Consider the following 14199-nt stretch of genomic DNA (forward strand, 5'->3'; position numbering starts at 1 on the left):
AAAAAAAAAAAAAAACCGTATATGTTAAAGATTTCCTTTTTAGTAAAATGAAAATTACAATATAATCCAAATAATGGTCCCCAAGAATCCTCGTACTTATCCACGTGTCATTGAATCACTATTGCTTTTGTTACTCGGATTATAATCTCTACAATTTTTAGGAGAATAAAATTTTAGAATTCTAATCATTAATTAAAAAAATAAATGGTTAATTTTTTTTTTTTGATAATAATGACTTCTAATTGGCTTAATTGATAAAATATTGTCATTGAACAAAAGATCTGAGTTCAAATCTCACTTATGCTTCAAACTAGTTGGTATCATTGCTTGATAGTAAAAACCAGTCACTTTAGAGCAGACAAATCCTAGTATCATATCTATTTTTAAAAAAATTACAAAACTGATTATAGTTTAAGGTTACAATCTCACTCAATATCATTAACATTATTACATATTTCGAAAATCTAACCGTTGGATTGCATATTCTTTATGCTCTTAATACATATATCAAATTTTGTCCCAATAAGATATTATTTACTATATAACCTATAAGATTATATTTTATGTATAATTTTAAATTACAAAAACTTGTAATATAAACAATTTATTGATGACATAGCTATTGACCTTTAATTTTCTAGAAATTTTACAAGCATGAAGGATATAAGAAGAAAATGTAATCCAATAGTAGATTTGTCAAAATTCACCTCCAATAAAAAGATATTGAGTAATGTTGTAGTATTAGCCTACAACCAATTTTGTAACTAAATTTTGTCATTTAAAAAAATTCATTATATTAATAATAATTTAAATATATACAAAAATAATATTAATAAAATATTTATTTAAATGCTAATTATGTTTATAAATCCCTACGTTAGATCTTAACAAGAAAACAAAAAAGAGAAAGTCTACACCAAACACTATAGCTTTCAAAACAAATTTTGATGGAGTCAATTTTGAAGATATTGATGAGGCTGATGGTTTGAAATTCTAAAGGTGAGGTGATGGCCTCCGTTTTAGAAAAAATTACAAAACCATTTTCTGAGTTTATCCCAGAACTTTTAGCAGCTAGGCGTGCTGCTCAGTTTATTCAAGAGATTGGTATTTGCAAGTCTATCATTGAAGGAGATTTTGAAATAGCTATAAATTTCCTCAACGATAATCTACGATCTGCCCATGGTCACTTATCAAAGATATTCTCTCTTATGTAAACTCTCTAGAGTTTTTCTTTCTCTCATGTTTATTTTGGTAAGGTAATGCAATAGTGCATGCCTTAGTTAGGAGAACAAAACTTTCTTCACTTTTGTTAGTTTAGATGGAGGTTGTTCCTTCAAACCTGGTTTCTCTTGTTATAGCTAATTTACTAGTTGATTGAATAATAAAATGACAAAATTTGGCTATAAACTTGGTTGTAGCCTAAATTTATAACTTCTATTAAAAATATTAATATGATTATATATATTTTAAATCTAAACCATTGAATTACAAGCACAGGTGGAGGGAGGGGGGGGGGGGGGGGAAGTGGAGCCATGGGCCCCCTAGGTTAAAAAAAAAAAAAAAAAAAACCCCATTCTCCTTGCAATTTCTATGAAAAATAAAAATTATACATTAATTTTTACACATTGGCCTTTGAAAAGAGTCTAGCTTTGCCACTAATTTACAAGTTCTTTATATTCTTAACACACATGTCAATTAGATGTAATTTACTATTTGATTTATAAACTTATTTTTTTTATGCATAATTTATACTATAAAAATTTGAAATTTAAACATTTGATTAATGACATAGCTAATGATCCTTTTGATTTTCTTAAATTTTTGTAAACATGAAGGATATAAGAAGAAATGTAATCCTATGGTAAATTTGTCAAAATTCACATCCAATAAAACTATATTGAGTGGAGTTGTAAGCCGGTTACAACCAAATTTGTTGTCAAATTTTATCCACAATAAAATATCATGCTTTTCATAAAAAAAAAAAAAATCAAGCTAACCTTTTTCATAAAAAAAAAAAAATAGAAAACAAATTTGACACATGCTAATGTAGCATATTATTAATGATAGGTAAAAAAGTAATGTTAATAGTGAGTTTAAATGAGAATCGGCAAAAACTTGCCAATTAACATGTAAAAAATGTTGTCAATTTTTTTGTGTATATATCACTAAAAAAAAAGTAATGATATAGCCAAAAACTATTTTACAACGTTTTTATAAACTGCATTGGTTCTCATGTTGACCCACCACTAACATCAATTTTTCATTTATCAATTATAATGATACAATCAATAATAATTTACAAAAGATCAAGTTCTTATTGATTCTCATCATTTAGGCCTACCAAACTACGTTAACATCATTTTTTTACATAGCAATAATAAATAACATTTTTACAAAATTTTTATTGTTACTTGTAGGAAACCACCACACATCATATTTTACTTGCCTACAAATCACCTTCTAAATTGATATCAATTAATTTATATTTCTAGTATTTTCAAAAAAAAAAAAAAAAAAAATCTTGGTAGGCCCTTCATTTTCTCAGTGAAATGGTATGACAATATCATTAGTCACCGTAGGGGTGTGCAACTGATCCGCCAACCTGACCCAACCCAACCTAACCCAACTTGCCGGGTTGAGTCGGTTTTTAAGGCTTGGTGGGTTGAGTTGGGTTACAAAATTTTTTTTGATAGTAGGTTGGGTTGGGTTTGGGTCATAAAATTCCAAACCTGCCAAACCCGACTCAACCCACCCATATATTTAATATATATTTAAAATATATTATATAATTAATAATTTTTTTTTAAATAACCAACTCTTCTTATCCTATATAGAAGCTAATTAGTAGATTACAATTGTTGTTTAGTTATTAGTGTTGTTTGTCTTTAGAGAGTTATATTGATACTAATCTTTGGGTTTTTTTTAATATATTTATATTATATTTTTTTTCTGCTCAATTTAATAATAGTTAGGGGTGTTCGCGATACGGTGAGGTGCGGTTTTAGGCCATTTTTAGCACCGCACTTTGCGGTGCGGTTTAGCTAAAGTCATAACTGCACCGCACCTCATTTTTGTGGTCACATATGTGGTGTGGTGCGGTTTATAGTTTAGCCAAAACCATAACCGCACCTCACCTCATTTTTGCAGTCACATGTGCGGTGCGGTGCAGTGTATAAAATTCACCTGCTATATAAAAATTCAACATATATATCACCATACAATTCAAAATGTATCAGTAATATCACTATCTCAAATTCTCAAGTATATATCAAACATGTAATGAAGTCAAGTACTTTGAATAAGGTAGAGTGGCAAGCAACTTAAATGTTTTAACTATCAAAATCTAATGTTTTTCAGTCCTCACTTTAGATCAAGAATATGAAGTAAAGAGTTTATGTGAAACACCAGGTACAAAGCAAAAAAGATTTACCCATACTCAAAGCAATTCTAGTCATGCCTACTAATTTCAAGTTTCAATTATCAAAACCATAATATAAACAAGTCTAAAGCAAAGCATGAAATGAATTACAAATCCAAAACAAGTATTAATTGTAAACCCAACAAGAAAAACTTTAACAACAATGAGATACAGCACAACCTATAGCTTCTAACTTAAATAATATCTAACATAAAAAAAAAAAAAAAAAATCTAACTTAAATATCTAACATAGGAAGTTCCAAGTGCCATATACCAATGGCAACACAACAATCAATAAAAAAAAAAAAATATATAATTAACAAAGAAAAACTTTAGCAATAGAACAATGAGATATGGTGTAATGGCAGTGAATTGAACAAAGAAAAACTTTAACAACTTGTCCTAAGTGAATAGTATAATAGGCCAATAGATTAATTTTAACAAAGAAAAACTTGAATTGAACACATGAATACCTCAATAGTAGAAGCAACTAGTATGGTAGTGAGTAGTCTAGGAGACTAGGACTCTGGGTTGAATCGTGGCGGCTAGGGTATTGAATTATTAATGCATTAATCTTTTGTCCTTATTATATATATATATATATAGAATGCGGTGCGGTGCGGTTTGTGCGGTTTTTATATTATAAAATCGCAAACTGCATTGCATCATGTGGTGCAGTGCGGTGCATTGTTACTTGCGGTGCGGTGCGGTGCGGTTATGTTATTTTGCAGGTGATTTTGGTATGGTTTGTGCGGTTTTGGTGAACACCCCTAATAATAGTAGTAATAAAAAATTTGTCTAACTTATAAGTTCAACCAAACTCAATCTAACCCATATGAATTGAGTTGAATTGAGTTAAACTTATTTGATAGGTTGAGCTGGGTTAATTATTTTTTAATCCACCGTAATGGATTGGGTCAAAAAATCCAATTGGCCTGTATTGGACCCAAGCATACCCTAAGTGACCGTACGAACCGGTGTGAAAGCCCGAGCATTTCCTTATATTCCGAAATTTTTTGAATCAGAGCCCCTTATTATTTCTCGCTCAATTGCTCTCCTTTGATCGGACCACTCATGGCGGAGGTACTTTCTCTCTCTTTCTCTTCTGTTCTGTTTGGTTCCCGAGAAACCTCAAGAAAATAGCTTTAAGTTATTTGTTTTCTGTTTTTTTGGGGGCCATTTCAAAGTCTGAAACTTTGTTGGTTCATAGTGGTTGCTGATTGGAACTTTCTTTTCGCTTCCATAATTTTATGAATCTACGCTTTTTTGGTTGTTCATTTCTTTTAATTTTTTCTGGGTATTATTTAATACTTTCTATTGTTTGTTAAAAGAAATAATTAATATTGAATCATTGGATGCGTGAATATTTTTTCCCCTTAGAAGTTTAAGATTTCTGAGATTATTGATTCAAAAAACAAAGGAATAGGATTCTGAGATTAGAGTGAATTTGGTTGAAACTGTAGTAATATGGGTTTGATTTGACTTAAGTTGTTGGGGCTTGTAGTGGTTGTTTATTGCCCTAGACTTCATAGAAAATAACTAAGATTGAAATGCACAACATGGTCTCAGTATTGTTTATGGTCATAGATTCTAGGATTCAACCAATTTTCTTAGAATTGCCAAACTGGAATTGTAGATGAATTCCATTTAAGAAATGTGTGTGCTTTTCAATCTGCTAGAGTTTTTATGTCCAATTGCAAGGTGGTCTGTAAATGATTTACCAACTTTTTCTGAATGCTGTGAAGTCAAGATTTCTGTGAATTGACTCTAACAACTGTATGCTTCTCCATGGCCTTTTAGAGATGTTACAATTGTTTTTGAAATATATAATGCTGGGTTAGCAATTAAAAGTATTGTTATATGGTGCTGGTGCATTTATTCATGTTTCTAAAAATGCATATCTAAATAGAAGACAAAGTGATACCCACTAGAATGTCATATGGATCAGAAGTGCTTAAGTTTAGATATGTTTTCAATACTCATGTATTGGTCTAAATACTGAGTTTTATCAACTTTTTGTGACTATAGTGATTAGCTTGTGATAAGTTAATCGTTTTTCATTTGTTTTTTTGGTCTCAATTGTTACATATTTTTGACTTATTCAATGTTTCTGCTATTTACTCTCAGATTGAAGTTGAACTGAAAACAGCCCCTGCAGATTTTCGATTCCCTACAACAAATCNCGGCTTGGTCTCGCGGCTTGTCCAAGTCGCGAAATCAAGTCGCGACATAACGGCCTGGCTAGCCTGGGACTTTTGTCCTGTAGTGCGACAGCTGGCGTGACCCTTCAGCTTCTCTGCGTACATCTCACGTGCCTGAAGTTGGCGACTTGTAGCCGCAAGCCACCCGCGAGTCCTAACCGCGAAGCTCTGTTTCTTTGCACATACTTGAGCTTTTCTTCACAACTTCTCACACACTACCCTTACAATAATTCCACCTAAATACAGGGTTATTAAGTGCTTAAATTACAAGCAAATTGGCACGGAATAAAGCCAACACGATGGTTGATAATTTTCAACCTTACATGGTGCATTTCAACAGTTTTAGAGGATTTTAGGAGTACTTTGGTCATTTTCAAGTTTTATGGGCAATTTAGTAATTTTGATTATTAGGTAATTTGGTAGGTTGGAGTCTACCCATAATAATTTGGTTGAGTTAGGTTTGGGTTAGATTTAATTAGTTGAATGGGTAATAATAGGTAAATAGGTAATAATATCCAAATCCTATCCAATTACCTTCTACCCTTTAAGAACTGGGTATTATCCAAAATATTTAGATCAAATAGGGTTGGATATCCATTACCCAATGGGTATGTCCATTCTTAAATTCCTAAATATCAATTTATCTTGCTATTTGCGCAGATTTCTGTTCTTTCATACAATAGTTTCTCTTTTTGGCCAGATGGAGTTAAATATTAATATTTATTTTTTTTTGAATTACGTAAAATGTTAACCTGAGTTTATACGCTATCTTTAACATGGGTCACCTCGTTTCATATTTTGTTTTGTTTAGGGAGAAAAATATAGTTGGATAGATGTGTGTGATTAGCATTCTAAAGCCCCCAGCAATTTTTTTTTTTGGGCCCTCATTTACCTTTTTTGGGTGGGGCTATTGGGACTTTGGGCCCAATTAGGCATGCATTCTATATGTGCCCTACTTTTTTAGAAGTTAAGTGGGCCATTGTCAGGCCCATAAAAAGCCTTCTGTTGCTTTACAACAGCTTTATGTAACGATGACAAAATCAAAATCCTCGAAATTATTATTATTATTATTTAAGCAAATCCTCAAAATTATTCTCAATATATTGGCAGATTAGAAAATTCGATTAAAAATATTATCCATAGTAGTTAATAGATGAAATCCCTAAAACTTTGTTTTAATTTAAAAAAATAGTAGCATAGCATGTAGGGGTGTAATTGGTTCGGGCCAGTCGGTGTTGAAGTCAATTTTTGCACCAAACCGATAATGTCGGTTCAACATATTTGGCACCGAAACCAACATGTGAGGAACGAACACCAAACTGAAGAATTACATTCAGTTTCAGTTTCATTCAGTCTGATTTCGGTGTTTGGGAGGGCAGAAAAAAAAGCAACAAGAAAAAGAGAAGAAGAAGATGGGTTGTTTTGGAATGAGAGAAACAAAATCAAGAAGAAAAAGAGAAGAAAACATACCAATAGCAAAATCAAATCATAATAGTAGGATTAGGGAAGGGGTCGGCACTGAGAAGAAGAGAAAGGAATAAGATGCCCAGAGAGATAGAGAAAAAAATGGCGAGAGACAAAATGGTGAGAGAAAGAAAAAAAATTGTTAGGCTCTAAAGACTTAGGATTTTATGTATTTAGAACTCTAATGTGTATTGTTGGCAAACTATGATCAAAACAGGTTGTTAGTCTTGTTTAGACTTGCTCAAAGTGTGGTCGTTTTATGTAAAATTGGAATCAAGTGGCTGTAGAAGTATTAGTGACTTTCGGCCTGGATCGATCGATCGAAAATTAGACTCGATCGATCGAATCTCGGGCAGAATGTTTTTTCTGCAGAATTTCCAACTCAGCCCAAGCCCATTAAGGATTACGGTTTCAGATTTACTTCTCCCACTATATAAAGGAAACCCTAACCCACGTTTTTGAGAGCTTTTAGAGAGAAAGAAGAGAGTGCCTCTTTGGTATTTTAGGGTTTTGTACCAAAACCTCTCTAAGTCTTTGTTGCTCATATTTGCGATTTGTGTGAATCTCTTGTGAGATCATTGAGGAGCTTTTCTTCACATAAACTTAGGGTTTTCAAGGTAGAGATTACTTACATCTTGATGATCAACAAAGTTGCAGCCATTGGAGCTTAGAGAATAACAAGCGTGGGTGCTTGTACTTGATTAAAGAGTCCAAGAAAGAAGGAGTCCGTGGATTCAGAACTTGCACGTAGTCATGTCAGTAAGTTCTACTGATAGGTTGCATTAGGAAGTCAAGCGGGGAGCTTGTAAGTCCTTTTGTATGAACTTCGATTCTTTCGCATAGTGGATTCAGGTTTACCTTGAGGATAGCTAGGTCAAATCCTCCCCAGGTTTTTACCGTGTGGTTTCCTGGGTGATCATATCATTGTGTTATTTATATTTCCATTGCTTTATACTTTTAATATGATTGTATGTTTGTGACAATCTAAAATTGCTTAAATTGACTAAGTTAATCACTTGGCTAATTAACTAGGTTAATCTGGTTGGTTTAAGGGGTCTAAATTTCTAACAAAAATGGTGAGATGGCTAGAAAGAAAATGGTAGGAGGGGCGGCTGGAAAGAAATATAGGTTATTAAAACTTATAAATATAAGATGCTAGGGTTTTAATGGTTTTAAAAAAAATTAAAAAACTCAAAAATGTTTGAGTGAAGGCTCAAACAAGAGAACACTTAGCCGTTACAGCCATATCATACCTCGAAGCTACAGACTCAAACACGTCTTAGTGTGTGTGTGTATATATATATTGGTTCAGTTCAGTCACCTCTAGTAGCATGTCAAATAAAACGTGATAAATAAATTATATATAGATAAAATCGGGTCAAGTTAAAATAATAATAATAATCGTAATAATAATATCCCCCTCAAAATAATAATAATAGTAGTAATAATAATAATAACAATAACACTATAAATTTTTTGGTATTTTTTTCTCTTTCTAAGTAAAAATAATACTAACTTAGAAAATGGTTCTAGAAATATCTGAAGTGGCATGAACATAAGTTCAAGACCAGGTTTGATTGATTTCAAAAATAAAAAAATTTTAAGTAAATACCTTTTTTATTGATTGCAAGTTTTTGTTCTAGGAGATGTGAAAGTTATATGATGTAACTCTTTAGGTGATAGTCTCTTTCAAATTCTATGTGATGAATTTTGTAGACTTTGTGATTGATTGTTATTCATATATCACCTCACATGTATCTCAAGTTTTTGCTAGTTTCACACACTACACAAGTTATTCTTTACTAAACTTGGTACATTTTATTGTGTGTAATCTTGTTGTGGCCATCCAAAGTTAAAAGTTCCTTGATTTTAATGCAAAATGTGTTTAATGTTTGTGCTTTAAGGACAAATTGATTGAAAATCTTGATTTTGGAAGATCTGGGTTAAATTCAAGTATTTTTGAAAAACTTTTCGTCTCATACTCATGCATTTTTTATAAAACAATGTGCTTTGAGGAGTTTCTGCATTAAAATGCTCTGTTTTCAAAAATCTGATTTTTCCAGACTTTCGATCGATTGAACCTATTTTTTGATCAATCAAAATTGTGATTAAAATTTTTGGTTTGAGTCTGCCTGACTCGATTGATGTTCGATCGATTGAAACTGAAAAATTTTTAGTTTCTATGTTTTTGACCAAAATTTGTTTTTCATGCATCATTTGTGTTTAGAATTCACATGCATTGCATTATTTTTGTATCCATCTTGCAATTTTGCAGTCATATCTCTCATTGTTTTCACATATAACATGCATACACTTTACTAAATTCAACTTGATTTAAAAATTATTGATTAATTTTTGAGTTTTGTACATTCTAGTATATGCTATTTCTTATGTGTGAACTGCAGAATTTTTTTTTAAAAGATATGATGAATAATCAATGTGTAAATATTTTTTCTACTCATGCAACTGTTTATGGGTCACATAGTACCATGTTTACATTTTATTGAAAAAGAGAATATTTTTTTCTTCATGTGTATTCTCAACTTAGTTTTAAAAAAAAAAAAACTTGGTTTGTATCTTTTTATTTATCCCTACCCCCCTTTATTTTTCCCCAAAAACTTGTTTTGTTTTTCCTATTTTTATAGGGGGAGATTTTTTTTAACCTTTGTGGTTCTTAGGGGGAGTTGTTGCTCTTCTTAGGAGGAGTTGTCTCTATTTTCTCTTACTCTGTTGCATATATTTTCTGTCTACCTTCTGTTTAGGTAGTCTGTGTCAATACGTGACAAAAAGGGGGAGACATAGATGACCTGTTTGTTTTGTTTAGGAGGAGAATATAAATTTTTTTTTTGATGTATCTAACTTAGGGGGAGAGTTAGAATTTATTTTAATTTATATGTTTCTTGTTTCACTGCTCATTGATTTATATTTATGAGTGATTCATGATATATGTCTTTGTTTTGTGTTTTGTGAAGTCAAGAATTTATTTGTTGATTTACTGTTTTTCTATCACACATGCGTTTATGCGTTTTGTTTAGTGTTTTAGGAATATACAGGTTAATTCAATTGAACTGCTGTCTACACTTGCAACTGATGGATAGTAGTTAGGATTGAATTTGTGTTTATGAGCATTATTTTTGTAAAGGGCTTTTATTTGTAAACTTTGAGCTTTTAATTTGTGTTTTGTCATGGATTGCCAAAGGGGGAGTTTGTTAGGTTCTAAAGACTTAGGATTTTATGTATTTAGAACTCTAATGTGTATTGTTGGCAAACCATGATTAAACCGGTAGTTAGTCTTGTTTAGACTTGCTTAAAGTATGGGCGTTTTATGTAAAGTTGGAATCAAGTGGCTGCAGAAGTATTAGTAACTTTCGGCCTGGCTCGATCGATCGAAAATTAGACTCGATCGATCGAATCTCGGGCAGAATTTTTTTCTGCAGAATTTCTAACTCAGCTCAAGCCCATTAAAGATTAGGGTTTTAGATCTACTTCTCCCATATATAAAGGAAACCCTAAGCCACGTTTTTGAGAGCTTTTAGAGAGAGAGAGAGAAGAGAGTGCCTCTTTGGTATTTTAGGGTTTTGTTACAAAACCTCTCTAAGTCTTTGTTGCTCATATTTGCGGTTTGTGTGAATCGCTTGTGAGGAGCTTTTTTCACATAAACTTAGGGTTTTCAAGGTAGAGATTATCTACATCTTGATGATCAACAAAGTTGCTGCCATTGGAGCTTAAAGAATAACAAGCGTGGGTGCTTGTACTTGATTAAAGAGTCCAAGAAAGAAGGAGTCCGTGGATTCGGAGCTTGCACATGGTCGTGTCAGTAAGTTCTACTGGTGGGTAGCATTAGGAAGTTAAGCGGGAGCTTGTAAGTCCTTTTGTATGAACTTCGATTCTTTCGCATAGTGGATTCAGGTTTACCTTAAGAATAGCTAGGTCAAATCTTCTCCAGGTTTTTACTGTGTGGTTTCCTGGGTGATCATATCATTGTGTTATTTATATTTCCGCTGCTTTATACTTTTGATATGATTATATGTTTGTGATAACCTAGAATTGCTTAAATTGACTAAATTAATCACTTGGTTAATTAACTAGGTTAATCTGGTCGGTTTAAGGGGTTTAAATTTCTAACAAAAATGGTGAGACGGGGGGCTAGAAAGAAAATGGTAGGAGGAGCGGTTGGAAAGAAATATAGGTTATTAGAACTTATAAATATAAGATGCTAGGGTTTTAATGGTTTTAAAAAATTAAAAAACTCAAAAATGTTTGAGTGAAGGCTCAAACAAGAGAACACTTAGCTGTTACAGCCACATCATACCTTGAAGCTACAGACTCAAACACGTCTTAGTGTGTGTGTATATATATATATATATATTGGTTTAGTTCAGTCACCTCTAGTAACATGTCAAATAAAACGTGATAAATAAATTATATATAGATACAAATTGTGTCAGGTTAAAATAATAATAATAATCATAATAATAATATCCCCCTCAAAATAATAATAATAATAGTAGTAATAATAATAATAACAATAACACTAGAAATTTTTTGATATTTTTTTCTCTTTCTAAGTAAAAATAATACTAACTTAGAAAATGGTTCTAGAAATATTTGAAGTGGCATGAACATAAGTTCAAGACCAGGTTTGATTGATTTCAAAAATAAAAAAATTGTAAGTAAATTTTTTTTTTATTGATGTGATTTTGTAAGTAGATATATATATATATATACACATTTTTTTTTATATCGATTTGATTAGTTGTTCTGAATATTGTTGTTATTATAATGATTAAACCTAGAAAAAAAAAAAAAAAAAAGAAGCTGGCAACGCATGCTAAGTAACATCCTTTTTAAGAGAACTTCAATGTGAGCTAAAAGAACATTACTCATGAAGACATAATGTGCCAACCCCACGTGGGATACGTCCCTTTACGACATATCATACATCTCACTTTTTTTTCCCCGTTTTTCACAAACATCCAAAAAGGTGAAATCGACGTGGGGTTGCATGTATTAGTATTAGACATATGGTTTTATTATTTATGAACCACAAACAGAGTGATTCTTCTCTCTAGTAAGAGTCCTTAGTGCAGAGCCATGGAGTTTTGATAAACACTTGGTGATTATGCAAAAGTATGATAAGAGCATGCCTATGGAAGAACTGAAATTTGAGAAGACTTTCTTTTGGGTGCAAGTTCATGGGATTCCTTACAAATATCTTAATGTCAAAGCGGCCGAGAAAATCTGTGAAGTTGTAGGACAAGTTATACACTCGGTTAATCCGGCAGAAACTGAGGGTGGAAATTTCATGAGGATTCGTGTGGGGCTGGATGTATCGCTGCCGCTTTGCCGTGGTAGAGTTGTATCTATGGAGAATGGGAAAAAAACTTGGATCACTTTCAAATATGAGCGTCTTCCAAATATATGTTATTGGTGCGGCAGAATGGACCATAGTGATCGGGATTGTGAAATTTGGTTGGAAAGTGAAGGGAGTCTAGCAGAAAACCAGAAGCAGTTTGGTCCTTCTCTACGTGCTCCACCATTTTTTCCAGCAAGGCGAAGTGTTGTGGCTGTCCCAGGTTTCTACATTCCTAAGAGCAAGACAACAAACCCACCTGCCGGTAAGACCACGCCTGATGAAGAGGGTGTAACCAGCAATGAACCACCACCAAGGGAGGAGCAGACGGTGGCGCACAACCTGGAAAAATCAGTCAACTCTTTAAAGGTGCATTTAGTGCAGGAAACCGTTACCACAGAGGAGCCGAGTCAGTCCAGAAACGGCTATACTGGAAATAAAGATCACATCCCTAATAATTCTCCACACAATCCGGGGCCAACCAATGCAGCAGTTGATGACACATTAATGCCCGAAAATTCCGGAACTAAATATGATTCTCCTCCAACGGATACTGGTGATAATATTCTCATTAATGCCTCGGACCAATCATTAAGGCCCAATCAAGTCAAAGCAGCGGCTACAATGAAATCGATCCAGCCAACCAACTCACATGAATCATTGTCACGTGAGATGCATGAGATTACTAGGGTTCAGAAAAAACCTAGCACGTGGACAAGGTTTGACAGAGCAAGCACAACTCATGAAGTTTGCTCCTCTGTTTCTACAGGGGCACGTAAACGAAAATTTTTGAATGTGGATGACCATTCAGCATTACCTAGTAGCAAAAGACAGGTTTTGAATGATGGTTTTGAAGTTTCTTTCCAAGTGGTGGAGGCTGATGATCAGCCCCGCCAACAGCCATGAATCTCTTAGTATGGAACTGTCGTGGGCTTGGGAACCTGCGTACAGAAAAGGAGCTTGGAAATATCATCCGGGCAAAAGATCCCTCTGTCATGTTTTTAGCCGAAACATGGGCAGATGAAGCTAGGCTAGACCGAGTTCTTCACAACATAAATTTTGATCACAAGTGGGAGGTTCCCAGCGGGAGGAGAGGAGGCGGACTGGTACTTTTTTGGAAGCGAGATGTCAATGTAACTATTGAGGATTCTCATAGGTATTTTATTGATGTAACTTTCGATAAAAATATGGAAGCGGAATGGAGATTCACTGGATTTTATGGAGAGCCGGAGACTCATCGGAGAATGGAAGCTTGGAACAAATTGAGGGGTTTAAACAATAGGCCTTCGATCCCTTGGCTCTGTGCGGGGGATTTCAATGAAATCAGTAGACAAGATGAAAAAATGGGGGGAGTTTTGAGGGGCCACAACCAAATGCAAATGTTTAGAGATGTTATTGATGAATGTGGCTTCATTGACTTGGGTTTTGAGGGACCCAAATTTACATGGAGCAAACACTTCTCTGATGGTCATTCCATATGGGAACGATTGGATAGAGGTTTGGCGAATAGTGAATTTCTTCTAAAATATCCAGGCGCAAAGGTGTCTCACCTTAGAAGCATGTCATCAGATCATGTACCAATCTTTATAAACTTGTCGGGTTTGGAGACTCCACCTAAGAAAAAGGTGTTTCGATTTGAGGAGATGTGGCTATCTGATTCAGGCTGTGGTGAAACAGTGGAGGCGGTATGGAGGAATGGTGAAGAGGGTGACATTTTGAAAAAAATAGAAAAATGTAGTAAAGATTTGGAGTGGTGGGAAAAG

The sequence above is a fragment of the Quercus suber genome, unplaced genomic scaffold, assembly GCF_002906115.3.
Source record: "Quercus suber isolate HL8 unplaced genomic scaffold, Cork oak 2.0 scaffold_541, whole genome shotgun sequence".
NCBI lineage: Eukaryota > Viridiplantae > Streptophyta > Magnoliopsida > Fagales > Fagaceae > Quercus > Quercus suber.